Raw genomic sequence first — 18435 nt, forward strand, 5'->3', positions numbered from 1 at the left:
ACTTTGTCCAGCCCACCATCTCTCAATTATATTATTGTAGTAGCTTCCTACCAAGTCTCCCTACCCCTATCCTGGCCCCATCACGGTTTATTCTCCACCAAGCATCCAAACAGATTTAAAAATATGAATAAATCAGGTCCATCCTCTGCTTAAAACTCTACAATTCTTCCACCTCACTCAGAGTTAAGTTCAAAGTACAATACTGGTCTACAAGCTCACACCAGAACCGCTCACCTCCATTGGCCTTGGAGACCTCATCTCTTTCCTCAGCACCACCTTCCCCCTCCCTTTGCCCACCCACATAACTCCTTATTACCTCCCAGACTTTCCATCTTCGTCTTCCTTCTATTTTGGAATACCCCCAAATGTGCTCAATCTTTTTTTCCCCATACATCACTCTCTCAAAGTTTTCATGAATTCCACACACTGCCTTTTCCGACTTCGATGGGCTTCACAGCACTTAGCACCATCTGACACGCTGCATGTTTTACAAAGTTTTTGTGTATGTGCCCCCCCCAAAAAAATATAAGCTCCACAGATACATAACTATTATATTTCTTCTTATTTATTGCTCAGCTCCCAGAGCACAGAACAGTACCTGGCATGTTACTTTTTTTTTTTTTGATTAGCACCCTCAAACCAGTACCTTAGCTCCAATAATATTTGATTCCTTTCATATTTAAGCACTAGAGTTCAAATCTTTAACATGAGATTCAAAATTACTTTCAAATCTCAAAGCATCACCCTACAGATTATTACTTCCTGACAGAGAAGAAAAACCTACTTTACAATGGCAATAATCACTCTAAAGTAGCGATTTTCATTTCAAATTTAGATAAAGCTGGTATCCTGTGCTCCTAATTGTAGTACAACAGCATGTGCATCTCATGCTCGGCAGAAAAAATAATGGGAATGCAAAAACAGCAACAAAAATAGAAAAAAATAGAGAACACCCAAAAAGTGATTTTAATCAAGTGTCTGGAAATCACTTCTACCTTACAAGACACAGCCAGTATGGGAGTAGGAAACCAGTTAAACCATTCTACCTGCCAGGTCTCCAGGACCCCAGGGGCATACAGTAGGAATGAGAAATAATTTGACAAACTGTTGTAGATAAAGATCTGAGGCAGAAACAAAGATGTAATAAGATCCTTTCTCTGAACAACTAGAGCTCTGACATTTAAGGCATAAATGGAATTTTTTAGTCTGAACTGATTAGGTTCTAGGGAATTAGATTTTAGTTCAGTATTATATAGCAGTTACGGTTTTTTTCAAGTGTATAATTTGGGATTAAATACCTTGATGCCTATACATACACTTCAAAAAAAATAAAGGCTATGTGACAGTTAAACATTTACTCATGAGAAAATCTTTGTCTTTTTAGCTTCCATGCTGTCAGAAAAACACTAGCCTGTATGTTGAACAGTACTTGCCAGCTCTCCCCAAGCGTAAATTTTTCCCAGTGCCCTTTGTACACTGAAGTTTCGTGAGCAGACACGGGAAGCCGTGCACTCGCCACCCGGGCCAGGGCCGCGCTCCCCCCGCGCTCTCCCGCCGCACGCCCGCCCCAAGCCCGGGCCCGCCCCGCCCCGCCCCGCCTCGCCCTGGCCCGCCCGGCGCGCGCGCTTTGTTGCCTCCCAGCGCCGCCATCTTGAGCAGAGAACCCCCGCAGAGCCGGGGCCCGACCGCGGTTAGACTTGGTCATTTGAAAACCCACTCAGTCTCCAACTAGAAATGGCGGAGAACAGAAAAAAAAAAGCACTTTGGGAAAGAAAACAGCGCCACCGAGCCCCGCCGACACCAGAGTAAACGCCCGCAGCCGGCAATTCCCGTAGCACCTACTGCCGCCGAGGAGCGAACTAGTACCCGCGATTGCGCCACATTGACGAGCTAAGATTACGAACTTGATTTAGCTTTCACCTAAATACGTACTCAAGGCTGCACTCACAGTAGACAAAACATACTGCTTTTAAAAAAAAGTGCCGGCTCTTTTACGGAAATCTGTGGGCGGCCCTGAAAAGGGCCTTTTGTTGCAAGGTATGATGAGAGTAAAGAGGCGATTTAGCCGCCGAAGCCGTAGAGGGTGCGGCCCTGGCGCTTGAGCGCGTAGACCACGTCCATGGCCGTGACCGTCTTGCGCTTGGCGTGCTCGGTGTAGGTGACGGCGTCGCGGATCACGTTCTCCAGGAAGACCTTGAGCACCCCGCGGGTCTCCTCGTAGATGAGCCCCGAGATGCGCTTGACGCCGCCGCGCCGGGCCAGGCGGCGGATGGCGGGCTTGGTGATGCCCTGGATGTTGTCGCGCAGCACCTTGCGGTGGCGCTTGGCGCCTCCCTTGCCCAGACCCTTCCCGCCTTTGCCGCGGCCAGACATGACTAGGCAACCTCTGAAGAGACTGCAGAGAAGCGGTGGTAGAACAAAGACAAGTTCCTTATATGAGAGACTTGCGGACCTAATTGAGGACTGAAAGCGCGCTCGCGGGAACGTCCCTCCTGCCAACCCCGCCCCTCGAAGGCGCGTCCACAATGACGTCACTGACCACTAGGGTCGCCGTCAGCCAGCCTGCGCTCCGCGGAGGCTTTGCCCGCAAGGCCTGCATTTCCAAGTGGGGCCTATCGGACTGTTTTAACAACTGCGTCAGATTAAAGACATTCACATTTTCCTATGGTTATTTTTTGCTGCTTTCGGGAGACTGTATGGCGGGAAGCACAGCTGCCTTCCTCAGCATGCCGACGTCAGATTTGCCCCCAAGTTCACCGAGCTTCCGCCATTTTCGCTCCCTGTGGCAAAGCCCCTTGGAGGCGAGCCTCCGGGCCCCGACGAGTTTAAAAAGTGCAAGACTTCAGCCCTCTCATCACCACGCCGGGGGAGATGACTAAAAGACGTTTCTTCCCAAAAGAAGAGGTGGTGATTCCGAGGTAGAGTTCTCCCCCGCTGCGCGGATGCCTGAGCTACTTCCGGGTTTGCATTTTGTTCTTTCCCCGTTTATGAAAACCTGTAATTCTCACTTAAAATATCTAGCGACTCCGCATCCCTGGATTCATTTACCGGTGTGTTAGCTAAATAATTGAAATTAATAAATTAACTCCAGCAGGGTTTTTTGTAGATGTGAGTGTATCACCTCTCATAGCCTTAAGACTATTATTGGGAGCGCCGCCTCCTGTGGAGCAGAGTGGCGCAGCGGAAGCGTGCTGGGCCCATAACCCAGAGGTCGATGGATCGAAACCATCCTCTGCTAGTTTTGTCTCTGTTAATCATAACAATTATACACCTAGTATTAACAATAAATTAAGAAGGCAAAGTGGCCAGACATCTTTTTTTAATACTAAAATTAAAATGGTTTCCTGAAAGTAAAAACGGAACTTTACATTCTCTACAGATAAATAAAGTGGTGTTCATAGTCACTCAGTTATCATTTTTAACGACTATCTCTTCGGACTAAAACATTTCTGGTTGCCAGAGATCGTATACCATTCTTGCCACCTACTATACATTGCCCTATGAAGCCTGAAAAATACTGAAATAAGCTGAGTACGGGGTTGAGGGGAGGGAGGAGTGGAAGCCAAAATATGGAGCTTTATTTCCTTCAATGCATAATTCAGAGAGCACTACTCATTAGATCATTGGGGCTATGTGACTAAAGCAACAGACTAGAAATTCAGTGGACCATTCCAGCAGAGATTCTTTTCAACCACGAGTCTTCATCTTTGCACTAAATAAATCGCAGTTTGGTGGCCACTATAAAATTCTAACTGGAGAAAACTACTTCTGCAACACTACTGGTGCATGTGTCTCTACCCTCTCCACCTTTCTTTACAGTCTCTAGCAGAAAGATTCTGTATGCTCATTTTTCAAATATACACAATACACAAATGTTTATCCATGAACTGTTTTATATTTCTCTACGTGAAAAGGATTCCTTTATGTTATTTAGGTGTCAGATACTCTGCTAGGCACTAAGAGAAGACATCAAGTAGTCTAGGTCTAGATATGCTATTAAGTAAATATCTATAATACAGTAATATACTTTTTTAAGAAGATTATATACAGTAAGTGCAATGAAAAAGGAAACCTCATCTCCACCCACTAGTTGAGTGATTTCCCTGGAAAGCCTTACCTGACCTCAGTAAATACATGCTCACAGTTAAAATGCATTACAGCAAAGGGTACAGTACAGAAACACCAGGAAAGACTAGAGCACAAGCAAAGACTAGAGAAGGTTTTCTCATCCTCCATCTTCATGGTTGATCCAGACGCTTTCTGTCTAGTTGTGAATGGCAGGGACATCCACTTGAGTACTGGAGTCCTACATTCTTAAATGGAGCTAGTAACACACCATATGATCAGACCTGGGGTGGACCCAGAACCAGACACCCCATACACCCTGTATCCATTGTGAATCTTCATGTTTACTTTAAATATGCTTACAACCTGGTTCACAATGACACTGCAACTAGTATATAGTATAACATCTTTGCCTGGTAATTATGTGAATATTCCTTAATTTTAGTTCTCAGACTTTGACCAGGAGTGATCATCATGGTTAGAGAGATAAATGAAAACTGAATGAAACAGATCACCTACATTAACTTTGCCCTGGCAAAGAAAAGCAGCAGATTGTATGACAAAACTTGAATGTCAAGAAGAAGACAATTAAGGGTACCCAAGAAACTACAAATGATTCAGTGTGAGAGAAGAAGAAGGTAAGGAGATTGGAGGGGAGGTTTGGAGAGAAAAGAAAAATGACCATGGGTTCTGATCGCCTCCTATTCACCCTGTCCGTGGAGGAGGGATTCTCTGCCCTAAATAATGTGAGCACACAACACTCAGTCCTGAACAAATGAGACTGGCAGTTGCTTCCTTGTCACATATTCTTACAGTCTGGAAGAAGAGGGCACCACACATGCAGGGACCCCAAAATGTGCACTCCTAGGAATAGACTGTGAGACTTTATAGTAACCAGAGAGTGGGTTGACCACTGCTCCCCTCCAGAAGATATGATTGGCTTGTTTTAACAGGGAGGTGATACCCATTAGGTGGAGCTGCTGGTGGGATGCACTTGGTCTGGTCGAAAGGGAGCTGGCCAGGTGTAGAGCACAGCAAAACTCAACTTTAGGTGCTCCTTGAAAGATGTCAAAGGAGCACCTGAAATTTTACGTCTTATGATACAGACTGGAGTTGTGGCAGAAGACACAGGGAAAGTGCCCAACATAGGAAATGAGTGCAAGGTTAAGAGATTTCGATTTTCTTATTCTGTGCACGATAAGAAATCATGGCCGATATGATCAAAGTATCTTATTAGAAAATGTGGATTTTTTTTTTTTAATTTGCGGTCTCGTTCTTGGTTTTTGGTTTTTACCATAAACAGTGTGAAATGTCTTATATGGGATTTTTTTAATTATTTCTTCTATCTCTCCATAGACAAGCAAAATTCAGTACAGTTCACCCTTAAACAATATGGGGGCTGGGGTGCCAAATGCCAGTCAATCAACAATCAGGGTATACCTTACAGTCAGCCCTTCACAGCCACAAGTAGTATCCCTTCATAGTTACTTTTGGCCTCTGCATGCTCCTGAAAAAAACTGATTTCCAACCTCAAAAAATAGTAATGACCCTGGACCTCTCTAAACCTGGGACCTCTCTGGAAACACCACGAAGAGCATTTTCTTTTTCAAACACATGGGGATATGCTGTGAAAAGTGTTCTGATGTCACCAGGTAGCCATCAGAGAAAGTGACAAGAGACAAGAGCATAAGAAGGAAATTGACAGCAAGAGAGAGAGTGGTGCAGATGCTGCCATATGGAGAGACTGCCTTGCAGTGAGGTTTCCCTGACAACTGTCCAGGCCGACACCCCAAGTACCTAGAATTTGAAAATGGTGAATTAGTAGGGAAGAACCCTTGAGTGAGTTTATTTTAAAATATACCTGGATGCACACAATATGCAATATTTTGGCAGCTTTTAGGTATTCTAGTATTTCTGCTTGGGGAGTCGGACTTTCCTCTCCATGGAGTGTCCATATACTACAAAATGTAAAGGAGTGTAAGTAATAGTGTTCTATTATTTTATTATTAGCTTTTTTTGTTGTTGTTTTTTGTTTTGTTCTGTTTTGGTCCCTCCCTTCTCAACACCCAACACTGTGACCCACAGAGCGGTTCCATTTTCCCAAAGACAAAAATTGTGGGCGGCATAGGTGCCCCAACCTTTTTGTCATTATGTAATTTAAGACTCAGGACCTGGCAGAATTTATTATACATTTTAAGGGTTAAGCTGACAAAATGCTCTGGGGGACCACGTGGCCTAATGGATAAGGCGTCTGAATTGAGGGTTCAAACTTTTGGCCTGTGCACACTACTGCAAAAAAAATTGATTCCCATACTTCAAAGAAGTGAGGAGTCACCTGTTGACTGTTTTCCAAACCCTTTCTTTCTGCTCTACTTTAAAGAGATGTTCTCAAAAGGCATGGGAGAGCCAGTGTCAGGGCTGAAGACAACCTGAAAGTCAAAACTGAAATAAAGCTGTCCAATAATTTCTGGACTCTCAACTTCCTTTTTTCCTTTGGTTTTGTTGTCCTCAAAAGGATGAAAACAGCTCATATTCGCATCTAAGTTACAAAACAGAAATATCAGTCATTAAAGGAGCCCAGCCATTTATAGAGGTCATGCCAACAGAAGGGCAGAGAAGACAGCCATGCAAAATATACAAAAAACTCATGTTTGTGCCTGAATAATTGAACCTGATAATAGTTTAGAACAAACAAAAAGTAATTTCATATGATTGACATTATGGTGAAGCATATGGTGTTTGACTCCAGACCAGAAGTTTGGTTCAAGTCAGTGTGGAGGTCCAGCGTGATTTTACTAGTTTTGAATGACCTTCAAAACAAATCTTCCTTTTTCCAGCTTTTTCTTAACTGTCTGTCTGACTCTGGTTTCCTCTAGTCATTTGTAGATTCCAAATTGTACAGAAAAGTGGGGGCTTTATCATGAGGTCTTCTCAGACACTGAGATTTGCTCCATAACAAAAAGAAACCCCACACACAAGATCTTAGAACCTATAACAAAAGCAGTTATTACTCAAGCACCTGAAGGTCAACTATCTTAGCCAAGTTTGTACTGTAAACTATGGGTACAGCTTCACTTGGGTCCTTGACTCATAGGTTCCAGGGCTCTGGTTAGCTGGGAGTATGTTCATTTTGGGACTCCCAGTAAAAAGACAGCCACTTCCCAGAGGAAAATTCTCTAGTGAAGATAGCAGAGGGATTGGAAGGCAAGTGCCAGGAGGCAGCCATAGCCATATTTAAGGGCCTTGCTAGATTCATGTCTACTAATGGCACATTCACTAGCCTTTTTCATGTCCCAGCCCAAAGACAAGTGGCCTGGAAGTACATCCCATCTCTTCAAGAGGAACTGAGAAGTTATTAGACAAAGGGCTTGGATAAGAGAAGAGAGGGAGGGAGGGAGGGAGGGAAGGAAGGAGAACTGAAGTCAATACATTAATCGTGTCAATGCAAATTTGTGAATTTTAGAAATTATTCATCTTTTCCTATCTCTATCAAACCTTTTTTGCATGTCAAATTAAAAACAAGTTATTAAATATTTAAGTCACATGTATCAACAAAAAGAAAAGCAGCCCAAGCCAGCTGGGAGCTGGTCTGACATTAGTAGTTAGGCCTAGTGTTGCTGGTATTGGGCCTGGCACTCACAGCTAAACCCTCTCCCATTAAACAGAATTTCAGTGAACATCAACAGACAAAGCCACTTTGTAATTATAAGGAAGCAAGACTGAAACAAAAATAGTCCATAATCAAGAACATTATTCAAATAACAAAAATTACCAAGCATCCCCTCCTTCAAGGCTAATGTGAGGGACTTCTTTTCCCCTCAATTATAGTATCTAATATTTTTCTAGAATTTTTTTCCATAGTCATGCTCTGATCCTCTCACCTTCTAGATGAAATATTATTAAGATACACAATCAAATAATTACTGAATCACTTAATATTTCAGCCTGGTATTTTATCTCTCTCACTGCAATGAATTCAATAAAGTCAATAAATTCAATAAATAAAGTCAATAAATTCAACTTTGTTCAACTAGTCTGTTTTTCATTTTTTTTTTTTTTTGGTAGGAGGACATCAACAATTTTAAATTTTGAATCACTAAATATCACAGAGATAGAGGCAATTAACCTTTAAGTGATTTCTCTTTGTCCTTCACTCAGCCGGGTTCAGAGAAGGTGGGTTAAAAGTTGAAGGCAATCTTGACTTATGATAAGAATAATACAATTTTTTCCAGTTTGCTGCATTTTAGCTTAAATATGTAATGCTTTGGATCAGATTTTTATTTGGCAACCTTATCAATATTTTCCATTGTGATTTTTTAATAAAATGTGTAATGGTCTGGTAGTCTTCTATTATTTAGGAATAACATATGTGTGTAATAATCCCTTACTGATAATACATATCTCTTGTTACTGGCACGGATTATTTAAAATAGTACTGTGCTGAATATATCAGATAAATATTTGAATGAGTCTTATTTCCTTGGGATAAAATATAGCAGTAGAATTTCTGGGTTGGAGCATAAATACTCCAGGCTTTTGATATAAATTGCCAATGGGCCTTCAGAAAGGATTTATGACTTGCAATGCCGTTAGGAGTGTGGTTCACTACCTATTAGCAGGCAAATACCAAACTTTATGATACTGATTTCCATTATTAGATATGAATGCATATTTTATATTTTCTACAAATAATGTGAATGATATGTTTCCCTTTTGTTTCAATGGAATAACTCAAGCACCGGAAACAGTGGCACATGTAGGTGTTCAATTAAAATTTGGGGCGTGTCTTTTGTGTTAAAGGGAAAGAACCTTGAACCCGAAACGTGCCTGGGTTATAAAAGACGGGGAAGATTAGCCAAAACTGCCCAGACTGGAAGACCAGACTGCGGAGATGGGGGGAGCAGAGAGTGAGGAGTTTAGCCAGGGGGTCTGGAACCCCACGCCCTGTAGAATCACCCGTGGCGCCTGCTCCACACCACCACTGGACCCCACCCTGCGACAGTCTGATTTCACGGTGCCGAGGGTATGGAGGAAAGCTGCGCATTTGAAGAAGTTACGTGTAATCTGCAAACAGGAATGCAAGTCGAAGGAGGCCAAGGGAGGCTCTTGAAAAGGAGTCCGTTACCATTGGGGGGCTGAAAATCCCGCAGAAGCTGAAGCGGTGGGCGTACCTGTGCGGAAGGCGGAAGGGAGCGGTGCTGGATTCTCACGTGTCCCAGCAACCGGAGCAAAACTTTGAACCTCTGAAACGCCGGATTACGTACAAGGGGTTAATGGGTCTCTTTACAGAGCCCCACCCAACACGCAGTTGCGAAATATATGGTCCATAGAGCGTGCTAAAACTATACCACCGACGAGGATGGGATTCGAACCCACGCGTGCAGAGCACAATGGATTAGCAGTCCATCGCCTTAACCACTCGGCCACCTCGTCTCTTACGCCAGAGCGCTCGGATATACATTATGCCTCTTATTCAACTAGGTTTCACTGCAATTTTGTCATTTGTTCAGTTGTTCTCATTGAAGAAATTAATATATTTTCTCTCTATTTGGGATCCTCTTATTTTAATAAAGGAAGAAAAATAAGGAACAGACATCAGTTCAGAGACATGAATGAAAATGTGAATAAAATCACTTCCTAAAGGGAAAGCGGGAGAAGCTGACATAGATGACTGCTCTTCTTTTTTTTTAATAAAATTGAATTTCGACTTTTCTATTAGACCATGTATATTAAAACCATTATTAAACTAGTGGTGTTATATTTATTATTGCTGGATACTCTTCAGCATGATTTTCAGGATGTCTGCTGTGTGAGACATTAACCCCTCTTAGAAATAGTCATCACCCCTCGAGGAAGCTCAAGTGAGTGATTGGTGAAGATGTGGGAGGAATGAGTTAAGCTCAAATTGTGATTGGTTTTGAATGTCAGACCAAAGGTTCTGGACTTTATCTTTAAAAAATATATAGGGCCATCTCAGGAATCATTGTTTTGTCAATATTTGTTTGATAGACAGTGAGATGTGATCAAAATAATTTAGCTGTGTCATATCTTATTATTATTATTTATTTCAATGCCCTTCAATCACAAAGCACTATGATAAGCCTGTCTCTGGATGAGTATGATTTACTGCTGCTACTGCAACTAGAAAGACTTCGTAGAGTCTGCTTTAAAAAGCCTTATTAAATGTAAATATCTTTTCATGTTTGATGTTTATCATGTCATGTTGGTGACAAAATACAATATCATTTCATGATTAAAAATCCTCAATATATTTGGTATAGAGGGAAAATACTTCAAAAATAATACAGACTGTATAAGACAAACCCACAGTAAAAGGTTAAAATCCTTCCCTCTAAGATCAGAAACAAGACAAGATCAGAAAACAACTTGGTACTGAGGTTTTAACAGAGACTGTGGTTTTAACAGAGCTGAATAATGACCTCCAAAATAGTCTACATCCTAGTCCCAGACCTGTGGATATATTACCTTACACAGTCAAAGAGATTTTTGTGCACATTCTCCCCATATCAGTGTGGGTTTTCTCCAGGCGCCCCGGTTTCCTCCAAATCCCAAAGATGTGCACTTGAGGTTCCATTGCATCTCTAAATTGTCCCAGTGGAATAGGAGTAGGGCTAGAGTTCCAGAGGTAGTCAGAGACAATTTCTCCTGCCTGGGGACTCTGATGATTTCATTGTTGATTTGGAAGTAACAGGCAGCACTTGCAACCAGATGTGTGCACCTTTAAGATGGGCTAATGATTTAGGAGAAACACGGATGGGAAATCACCAAGCAAAATATTGCAGAGGTCCCACAGGGTTTTGGACTTGAATTGCTGGATACAGAGCCCAGAGTACTAACCATGGTATCCTTACCTGGGGAGCTTGCTACTGCAACTCATGTATATATCCTTGCATCAGGCTGATAACATTTTGAGCGACTCCAAGAAAGAAAAGATCTGTGGGAGAGGTCTCTGACACATAAACTGCTAGGATCAGGATCAAGCAAATAACTTAAGAGGACCTGATTAACTGTGGGAATTCAGGTAAGAATCAAGGTCATGAGAAACACTGGATATTCTACATGACCTAACAGTGGTATAAATATGACGCTTTCCAGAAACCAGAGAAGAGGGTAAGGCGCTACCTGATGCTCTGCTGAAGAACAAAGCACAAGAAGGGGAGGTTATGGTTGTAAACCTGAACACATCAGCAATGTGCTAGGGTGAGAGACATAGGTCACCAAAAGTAACCCAGGTCCCACCGAGATTTGAACTCAGATCGCTGGATTCAAAGTCCAGAGTGCTAACCATTACACCATGGGGCCATATTGAACAAAATTTGGATGGAATATCTATGAATATTTATTACAGTTTGTCATTCTGTTAGGTATTTTGTCTCCTAAAGAGCAGAGACTCAAAAACACACACAAAGACAGGAGTTCACACCAAGTCCTACAGCCTTCTTAGGACCCAGTTCGTGTTGGAAAGTGATCAAACCCAAACCCATAACTGAGGTCTGAGATGTGAAATAAGAAACCCGTTTACCAGACTCTGAAGGACTCAGGTCCAACATAGGAGGGAAAGGAGAGAAAGACATGCCATTCCAGAAGAAGACATGGAGGATGCTGTGATGCAAGACAGCATCTTCCTGCCTATGGGACGTGGTTGTTCCCTCAAGAACCCCTCTCTAGTCTCATAAAGGTGGGAGGAGGGTTTTAAGAGGGAGGAAACACAAAAGGGGTCTGAGGTCCCACCGAGATTTGAACTCGGATCGCTGGATTCAAAGTCCAGAGTGCTAACCATTACACCATGGGGCCGGCAGATACTCTCTTCTCTGGTAAGATTTTGGAAACTGGAAATGCATTTACAGTGTGTTCTGTGTGTCACTAGAATGGTTTCTATCATGAACGAGCAAAGGTGTATTTTCCCTAAATCCTAGAAAGCTACAACAGTGCTGCAGGTGGCAAAAAGAGGAACAGAGTTCAATTTTTCTTGGAATTTTTCTCAGGGCCCATGGAAGTTTGAATAATGGCATTCTTTGCAAAATCAAAACAGGGCATATATTGAATTCCTAATCTGGGTATTGACTTTATATACATGAGTCTACAGAGGCAAGTCTCTGCACTCAAATATCTCTCCGGACTTGTATGAATAGAAAACACAAGAGGAAAAAAAGTTAAATATATGATGGAAATGTACTAGTAATTTCAAGAGCAAGAAAAAAAATACCTTTTAAAGTATTTTTATTTCCCTCTTTTTGCTTATTTTCGTTTTCTAATGCTCGTGTACATTTTTTAAACGTACTCTTATTCATGTGGTATATTCAGTATATGTTAGGGAGAGACTTAGCAAGCAAAACAATTTTTAAAATTTAGCCAACATCTGAAACAGTCTGGAAGATTCTCTATCTGGTACTTCTACAATTCGGGCCAACGAAGTGGAAAGAGGATAGATTGGAAATTTCTGTTTGAACTATTGATTCCAAAACATCAAGTATGCTGACGAGTAGAACAGGAATACACTGGATGTACCCAAATTCTGGGAAGAACATCCAGCGGAAATAGTCAACGGCAGGCGAAATCGCACTTGAACTGGATTTCAGATTGGGGAATCGGCAATTCAAATAGAAAGGCTTGCCTTTTTTTATTCCCAGCATCTTTCCAGCGGTCTCAGAAATGCCTAGTGTTTTCCCCAAACCACCTTCATATATTCTCCGTCCCTACTATCACACTAAAGGTCTAGAAGTACCTGTTTTCAATGTTATGGTGAAAGATAATAACCAGACAAAACTGTTTTTCTCATTTTGTACAGGTAGTCTCGTTAGATGGCGTACCTGGAAAGAAAACACAACTCCGTAGTCGGCAGGATTCGAACCTGCGCGGGGAGACCCCAATGGATTTCAAGTCCATCGCCTTAACCACTCGGCCACGACTACACAACTGCTTTGCTGCTCCAGATATATTCCCATGAGGAATAATATCTTCCTTGTTATAAATTGTTCTTTATATTTCCACAAAAACTGCTCTGGCTTGCCTATTATCAAGGTATATACATCATTACTTTAAGAATCGAGATATTGGTCACAGGAGTTATTACAAACGAACAAGGCTGGCAAACAAAATACTAGCGACGTTGCAAAGGGTCACCTTTCAGTTTTTAAGCATCCTGATCATAACTGGTCTCCAAATCTAAGAGACTGAATAAGACATGGTGCTATTAAAGACTGGGGATTCTTTCACAGCGGGAACTTAACCACAGACCCTATCCGACAGTTAATGATAAATTTTATTCAACCCCATTTTCCAGAATGTGGACTAGGGCTTGAATCAAAAGAACCAGGTCAGATAGCAGAGGATGGTTTCGATCCATCGACCTCTGGGTTATGGGCCCAGCACGCTTCCGCTGCGCCACTCTGCTAGGACGTTAACAGTCACCTTTTAATTTCTAACTCAAGGTGATAAATCTTCGCACTTTTAGTTCAAAAAGATGCATAGATGTTTTATGATGGTGCCCTTAAGGCTAGGATTTGCTGTCGACATGCCACCTCCAGTACCCGCGGCTTAGGATTCATCCCCGAAAGACTCCAATCAGCTGAGGTCAGAGTTCACTCAAAGAGGACAACATTGTAGGATATAGAAAACCCAAACGCACACTAACTGGCATTATTTATACAAGTGAAATTGTAAACGGAGGGTTAATTTTGGCCTATCTCAGACATACCTGGATATCAAAAGAACATTTTTGTTGTTGCTGCTTGAAATAAAATTTTATGTGATTCCCCACTTCCCTCCCCCTCGCCCCAATACCCCGAAAATATTTTCTTTTACCCATCCAGGGTGGGAAAACTAAGCACTGCATTGGCCGGGAATCGAACCCGGGCCTCCCGCGTGGCAGGCGAGAATTCTACCACTGAACCACCAATGCCTGGTGGATGTAGAGCTGAAATTATTTCCATATAGATATGTATATACTCTCAGTAAAATGGGAAGTATGTTGTTTCCCTCCTAAAATTTCTTAAATCTAATTGAAGATTGTATCTGAATACTCTGGAAAAACCTGTGAACTAGAATGAAGCAGAACATACCAACCACAGAAAAATGTCCTTCCCCATCCCTCTCCCAATTTAAGCCCTTAATGAAAACAAATTTGAAAATCTTATTTAGGATGCAAGCCATTTCAATAAGTGTACTAGGTCAAAGCACTGGAAGTTTGAAGCGCCAAGTTACCTAATTTGGGGAAAGACCTTCAGGGTGGAGACCCAAGTTGGAAGGAGGGCATAGTCATCAAAAGAGAAAATAATAAAAGTAAGAGTTCACCCAGCTTCTACTCCTCATACACAGCCCCAATGCTTGCCTCTGGAGAGAGTAACCACTAGTTGCTGAGGTCACTGTGGCACTTTGGAACCACAAAAAAGTCAAGAGGGGGCCTGAAATAAGTAGAAGTTAGGATCCCAATTTTTGAGGACTTTACAGCTGGTTAGGAGAAAAAAAACAATACAGAGAAAACATTGATGACCAATGAAAATTATCTCTACTGAAATGAGTCTCAAATTTGGGTTTCAGGAAGGTAATGGACTCTGAGACACTGGATTATAAAGCATAATAAAGCCAGAAGGTTTTTCACATACTCTCCTGGAGTTTCTTCAACTTTTAATCTCTTTTTCAGAATAGACAAGTTGCAGTATTTATTTGTCAGTTATGATCTGGATGCTTTGAAGGGAAAGAATGGCAGGAAGTTACAATAGCAAATTAAGAGGTCATTAATTAATATTGATCTTAAGGGAAAATCTGGGGTTATAAATTCGTTTTATCCAAGTCCTAGTGTTAGGGGGAAAAGGATGTCCCAAAGCTAATTCCATATAGGTTTTGTGGACTCCACCCCCACCCCAGGTCAAAGCCAGAGACACTGGGAACTCCAAATCCCATCACCACCAAAGGGAAGGTGGCTGGGACCTCAGGGTGGGGTTAAGCAGCCAGGTGGATATAAAAGGCGGACACGTGGGCTTTGGGGGTCCCCATTTTGGCTCTCCACCAGCTCGCAGTGTCCCGCCAGCTCTCAGTGTCCGGCCAGCTCTGAGAGTGACTTTGGGTTTCCAGGTCGTCGGATCGGGTAGGACGCATTAAAGACTTTATTTCCCTATTTTCTCCCTGAGTTGTACATTTTTCCTTATTTCCTTTTCTCTTGTAAATAAACCTTTTATTAACTTTTTGTGTGCGTCTGTAGTAGAGTATTCATAAGTCCCTTTATAGTGCGCGGGTGAGGACCCACAGCCAGGGGCTGCTCCGTAACAGCTGGTGCCCAACATGGTTTCCAAGCTACACCCGCGGTTGACCAGCCCAAAGTAACTTTCCTTGCGTTGGTCACCATAAGCGCGCTAGGTCCGCAGTGTAATATTTGTCTCAAATCTTGAAGTCTGCTTTTGCCCCGTGCGTGCAGCTCTTGTGGGTGTGTTTTTGACCCAAACATGGCCTCAACCCTGAGCTTACACAATTTTATCCCTAGCTTGAGTTCTTTCAGTTTTCTTCCCGCCTTGAGTTTAAGTAGCCCTTTTCCGTTAAATATTACCACCAGTTTTATAAATGTAAATAACTGGATAAAACTTGGTATATGGCACATGATTTTACTTCTGTGTATATATGTGGGTGGTTTACAAGCCATCCCTTTACAGTCTGTGCTTCTGGGTGTTTTTTTGGTAATGTGCATAGGCGCCATTTGCTACATTCTTGTTTCTATGAGAGGTAGATGTTCTACTTCACATACTGAGAATTTGCTGCAACAAATTCAAGCTCTTAACTTAGCTATGCAACAACAAAATCAGACTTTTGAGTCAGCTTTTAAAAGCCTGCAGGATCAAGTGCAACAACAAAGTCAGGCTTTTGATTTAACTATGAAGAGTGTGAGGGATGAAAACCGTAAGGTTTTTGAGTCAGCTTTTAAAAGCATGCAGGATCAAGTGCAACAACAAAGTCAGGCTTTTGATTTAACTATGAAGAGTGTGAGGGATGAAAACCGTAAGGTTTTTGAGTCAGCTTTTAAAAGTACGCTGGTCCAGATACAGGGCGCCCTCCATAAACTGGATATGGCGGAGGCTCCACTGATGGCACCGAGAAGAGATAAACCTTCTCCTTCCCATGAGGACTGCAAGAGGGTGGAGTTAGAAGAGGAGGCGCATCATTTGCTAAATACCTTAAACACATCAGGACAAAGACCTTCTCCACGTGAAGAGGCCCCTCCCGCGCAGAATCCTGAGGCTTCACAGCCTCCATTGCCCTCCGGGGAGGAACCTAAAATGGCGTCTCCTCCCCACACTAGACACGGCACCCATTTTGGCAGGAAGGATCACCCTGAGGCAGGACAGGTTCTTCGCGCGGTGCCGATGGGTGGCTTGAATGAACAGGGGCGACCTGCTGGGTACTTTTGGTCGCACCATCCTTTTAGCACCGGGGACCTCTTAACTTGGAGGAGCTCTGTTCCCCCGTACCGGCAGGCTCCTAAGAGGATGGCGAACTTGTTTGCCTCTGTTTTTCTCTCCCACCGCCCTAACTGGGCAGATATACAGTTGATGTTACAAGTTTTACTAGGTCTAGATGAGCGGAGGATAGTAGTGAGGAAAGCAAGGGAAGAGGCTGCACGTCTCCGCCAACAGGATAGCCAAAACCCAGAGCCAGAGATTGCTATCCCAGAGGTAGATCCTGAATGGGACCCCAACAATGGAGGACTGGTGAAGTTGAATCTGTATAAAAAATGTTTATTGGTAGGACTGGAGCAGGGAATCCCCAAACATAAAAATCTTAACAAAATATTGGAACTTACACAAGGGGCTAATGAGGATCCATCAGAGTTCCTTGAGAGGATTATTCAGACGTATACAGACCACACGGATATAAATCCAGATGCCCCAGAAAATGCTCGTGTGCTCACTGTGGCGTTCATCACAAATAGTGCTCCGGACATAAGGAGAAAGTTAGCAAAGGTAGACGGCGTCACAGAGATGAGTCCGTCCCAGGTAGTGGACTTAGCATTTAAGGTTTATAATAATAGAGAGGACAGGAGACCGAAACCTGTGACTGTTATTGTACAAAGAGAGCACAGGACAGGGTTTCGGGAAAACAGTAATGGACAGACACGTGAACCCCTAGGAAGAGATCAGTGTGCTTTCTGTAGGGAAGAGGGACATTGGAAGTACAGTTGTCCCAGGTTACAGGGAAGAGGCAGACGCAGTAATTACAGAAGGCAGGATAGAAGACTGAGGACACCACGACAGGATGATTCACGTAGGGGTTACAGGAGGGAATATAGGAGGAGTACACAGAACCAGGAACCAAGGAGAGAGGAAAGAAGACAGATGTTAGCACAGAGTGATGATAGGGATGCTATCCCTATTAGCTCAGATGATGATAGGGAATACGGACGGAGAAGGAATCGAGAGCCCAGCACAGAGGACAGGAGACCAGTGATAGCACAGAGTAGGGTCTCAGGTGAAGATAGGAGGGAATATAGACAGTAGAAGGAATCTGGAGCCAAGTGTGGAGGAAAGGAGACAAATGATAGTTCATGGAGAAGGTTCAGATGAAGAATAGGGGTGCCCAGGGGTTCCACTAGATCTTAAACCCATCAAAATAACCCCCTCGGAGCCCCGGGTAACCCTCGCTGTGAGGGATCGTCTGATTGATTTCTTGGTGGACACTGGAGCAACATACTCAGTTTTGAATTCGAAATTAACTAAAATGAGCAAAAAGACTGCAGCAGTCATAGGGGTTACAGGGAAGTCACAACAGACACCCTTCCTGCAACCTTTGGAGTGCTGGCTAGGCACCACACAGCTCCAGCACAGCTTCCTATACATGGAAGAGTGTCCAATCCCTCTCCTTGGTCGTGACCTTTTAAGTAAACTCAATGCACGAATTATATTCTCACCCAAAAATCAGAGGCTTCACCTACAGGTTCCTCCAGAGCATGCTCTGCGGTTCCAGATGTTGCTTACTCAAGATGCTCCACCAAAAAGTGAAATTTTACCTCCAGAAATTGTTGAAAGAGTAAGTAAATGGGTATGGGCTGATGGAACCCCAGGACATGCGAAAAATGCGGAGCCTGTAAAAATACAAGTGATAGAGGGGAGCAGAACCCCGAGGAGGAAACAATACCCCTTAAGGGAGGAGGTCTTGAGGGGAATTGAGCCAGTATTGAAAAGGTTCCTTCAATCTGGACTCATTCGGCCCTGTCGCTCACCGTACAATACTCCAATTCTGCCAGTGAAGAAACCCCATACAGGCGAGTACCGTTTTGTCCAAGATTTAAGAGCTATTAATGATATTGTTCAGGATTTACATCCCACTGTGCCTAATCCGTACACCCTATTAACTGCCATACCT

General features: G+C 42.9%; 7 non-coding genes across 7 annotated transcripts; 1 reads left to right on the plus strand and 6 right to left on the minus strand.

Moving 5' to 3' along the window:
• Positions 1-3166: 3166 nt before the first annotated feature.
• On the plus strand, positions 3167-3238 carry TRNAM-CAU (transfer RNA methionine (anticodon CAU)). The gene has a single exon. It is a non-coding gene; the product is annotated as a tRNA-Met (tRNA).
• Positions 3239-9416: 6178 nt separating this feature from the next.
• On the minus strand, positions 9417-9498 carry TRNAS-GCU (transfer RNA serine (anticodon GCU)). The gene has a single exon. It is a non-coding gene; the product is annotated as a tRNA-Ser (tRNA).
• Positions 9499-11316: 1818 nt separating this feature from the next.
• On the minus strand, positions 11317-11388 carry TRNAQ-UUG (transfer RNA glutamine (anticodon UUG)). Its single transcript has one exon. It is a non-coding gene; the product is annotated as a tRNA-Gln (tRNA).
• A 420-nt stretch (positions 11389-11808) lies between these two features.
• Positions 11809-11880, minus strand: TRNAQ-UUG (transfer RNA glutamine (anticodon UUG)). The gene has a single exon. It is a non-coding gene; the product is annotated as a tRNA-Gln (tRNA).
• A 1036-nt stretch (positions 11881-12916) lies between these two features.
• Positions 12917-12998, minus strand: TRNAS-UGA (transfer RNA serine (anticodon UGA)). Its single transcript has one exon. It is a non-coding gene; the product is annotated as a tRNA-Ser (tRNA).
• Positions 12999-13408: 410 nt separating this feature from the next.
• On the minus strand, positions 13409-13480 carry TRNAM-CAU (transfer RNA methionine (anticodon CAU)). The gene has a single exon. It is a non-coding gene; the product is annotated as a tRNA-Met (tRNA).
• A 436-nt stretch (positions 13481-13916) lies between these two features.
• On the minus strand, positions 13917-13987 carry TRNAG-GCC (transfer RNA glycine (anticodon GCC)). Its single transcript has one exon. It is a non-coding gene; the product is annotated as a tRNA-Gly (tRNA).
• Positions 13988-18435: the final 4448 nt, after the last annotated feature.

The sequence above is a fragment of the Talpa occidentalis genome, unplaced genomic scaffold (assembly GCF_014898055.3).
Source record: "Talpa occidentalis isolate TD23 unplaced genomic scaffold, MPIMG_talOcc4v2.1 talOcc4.2, whole genome shotgun sequence".
Taxonomy (NCBI): domain Eukaryota; kingdom Metazoa; phylum Chordata; class Mammalia; order Eulipotyphla; family Talpidae; genus Talpa; species Talpa occidentalis.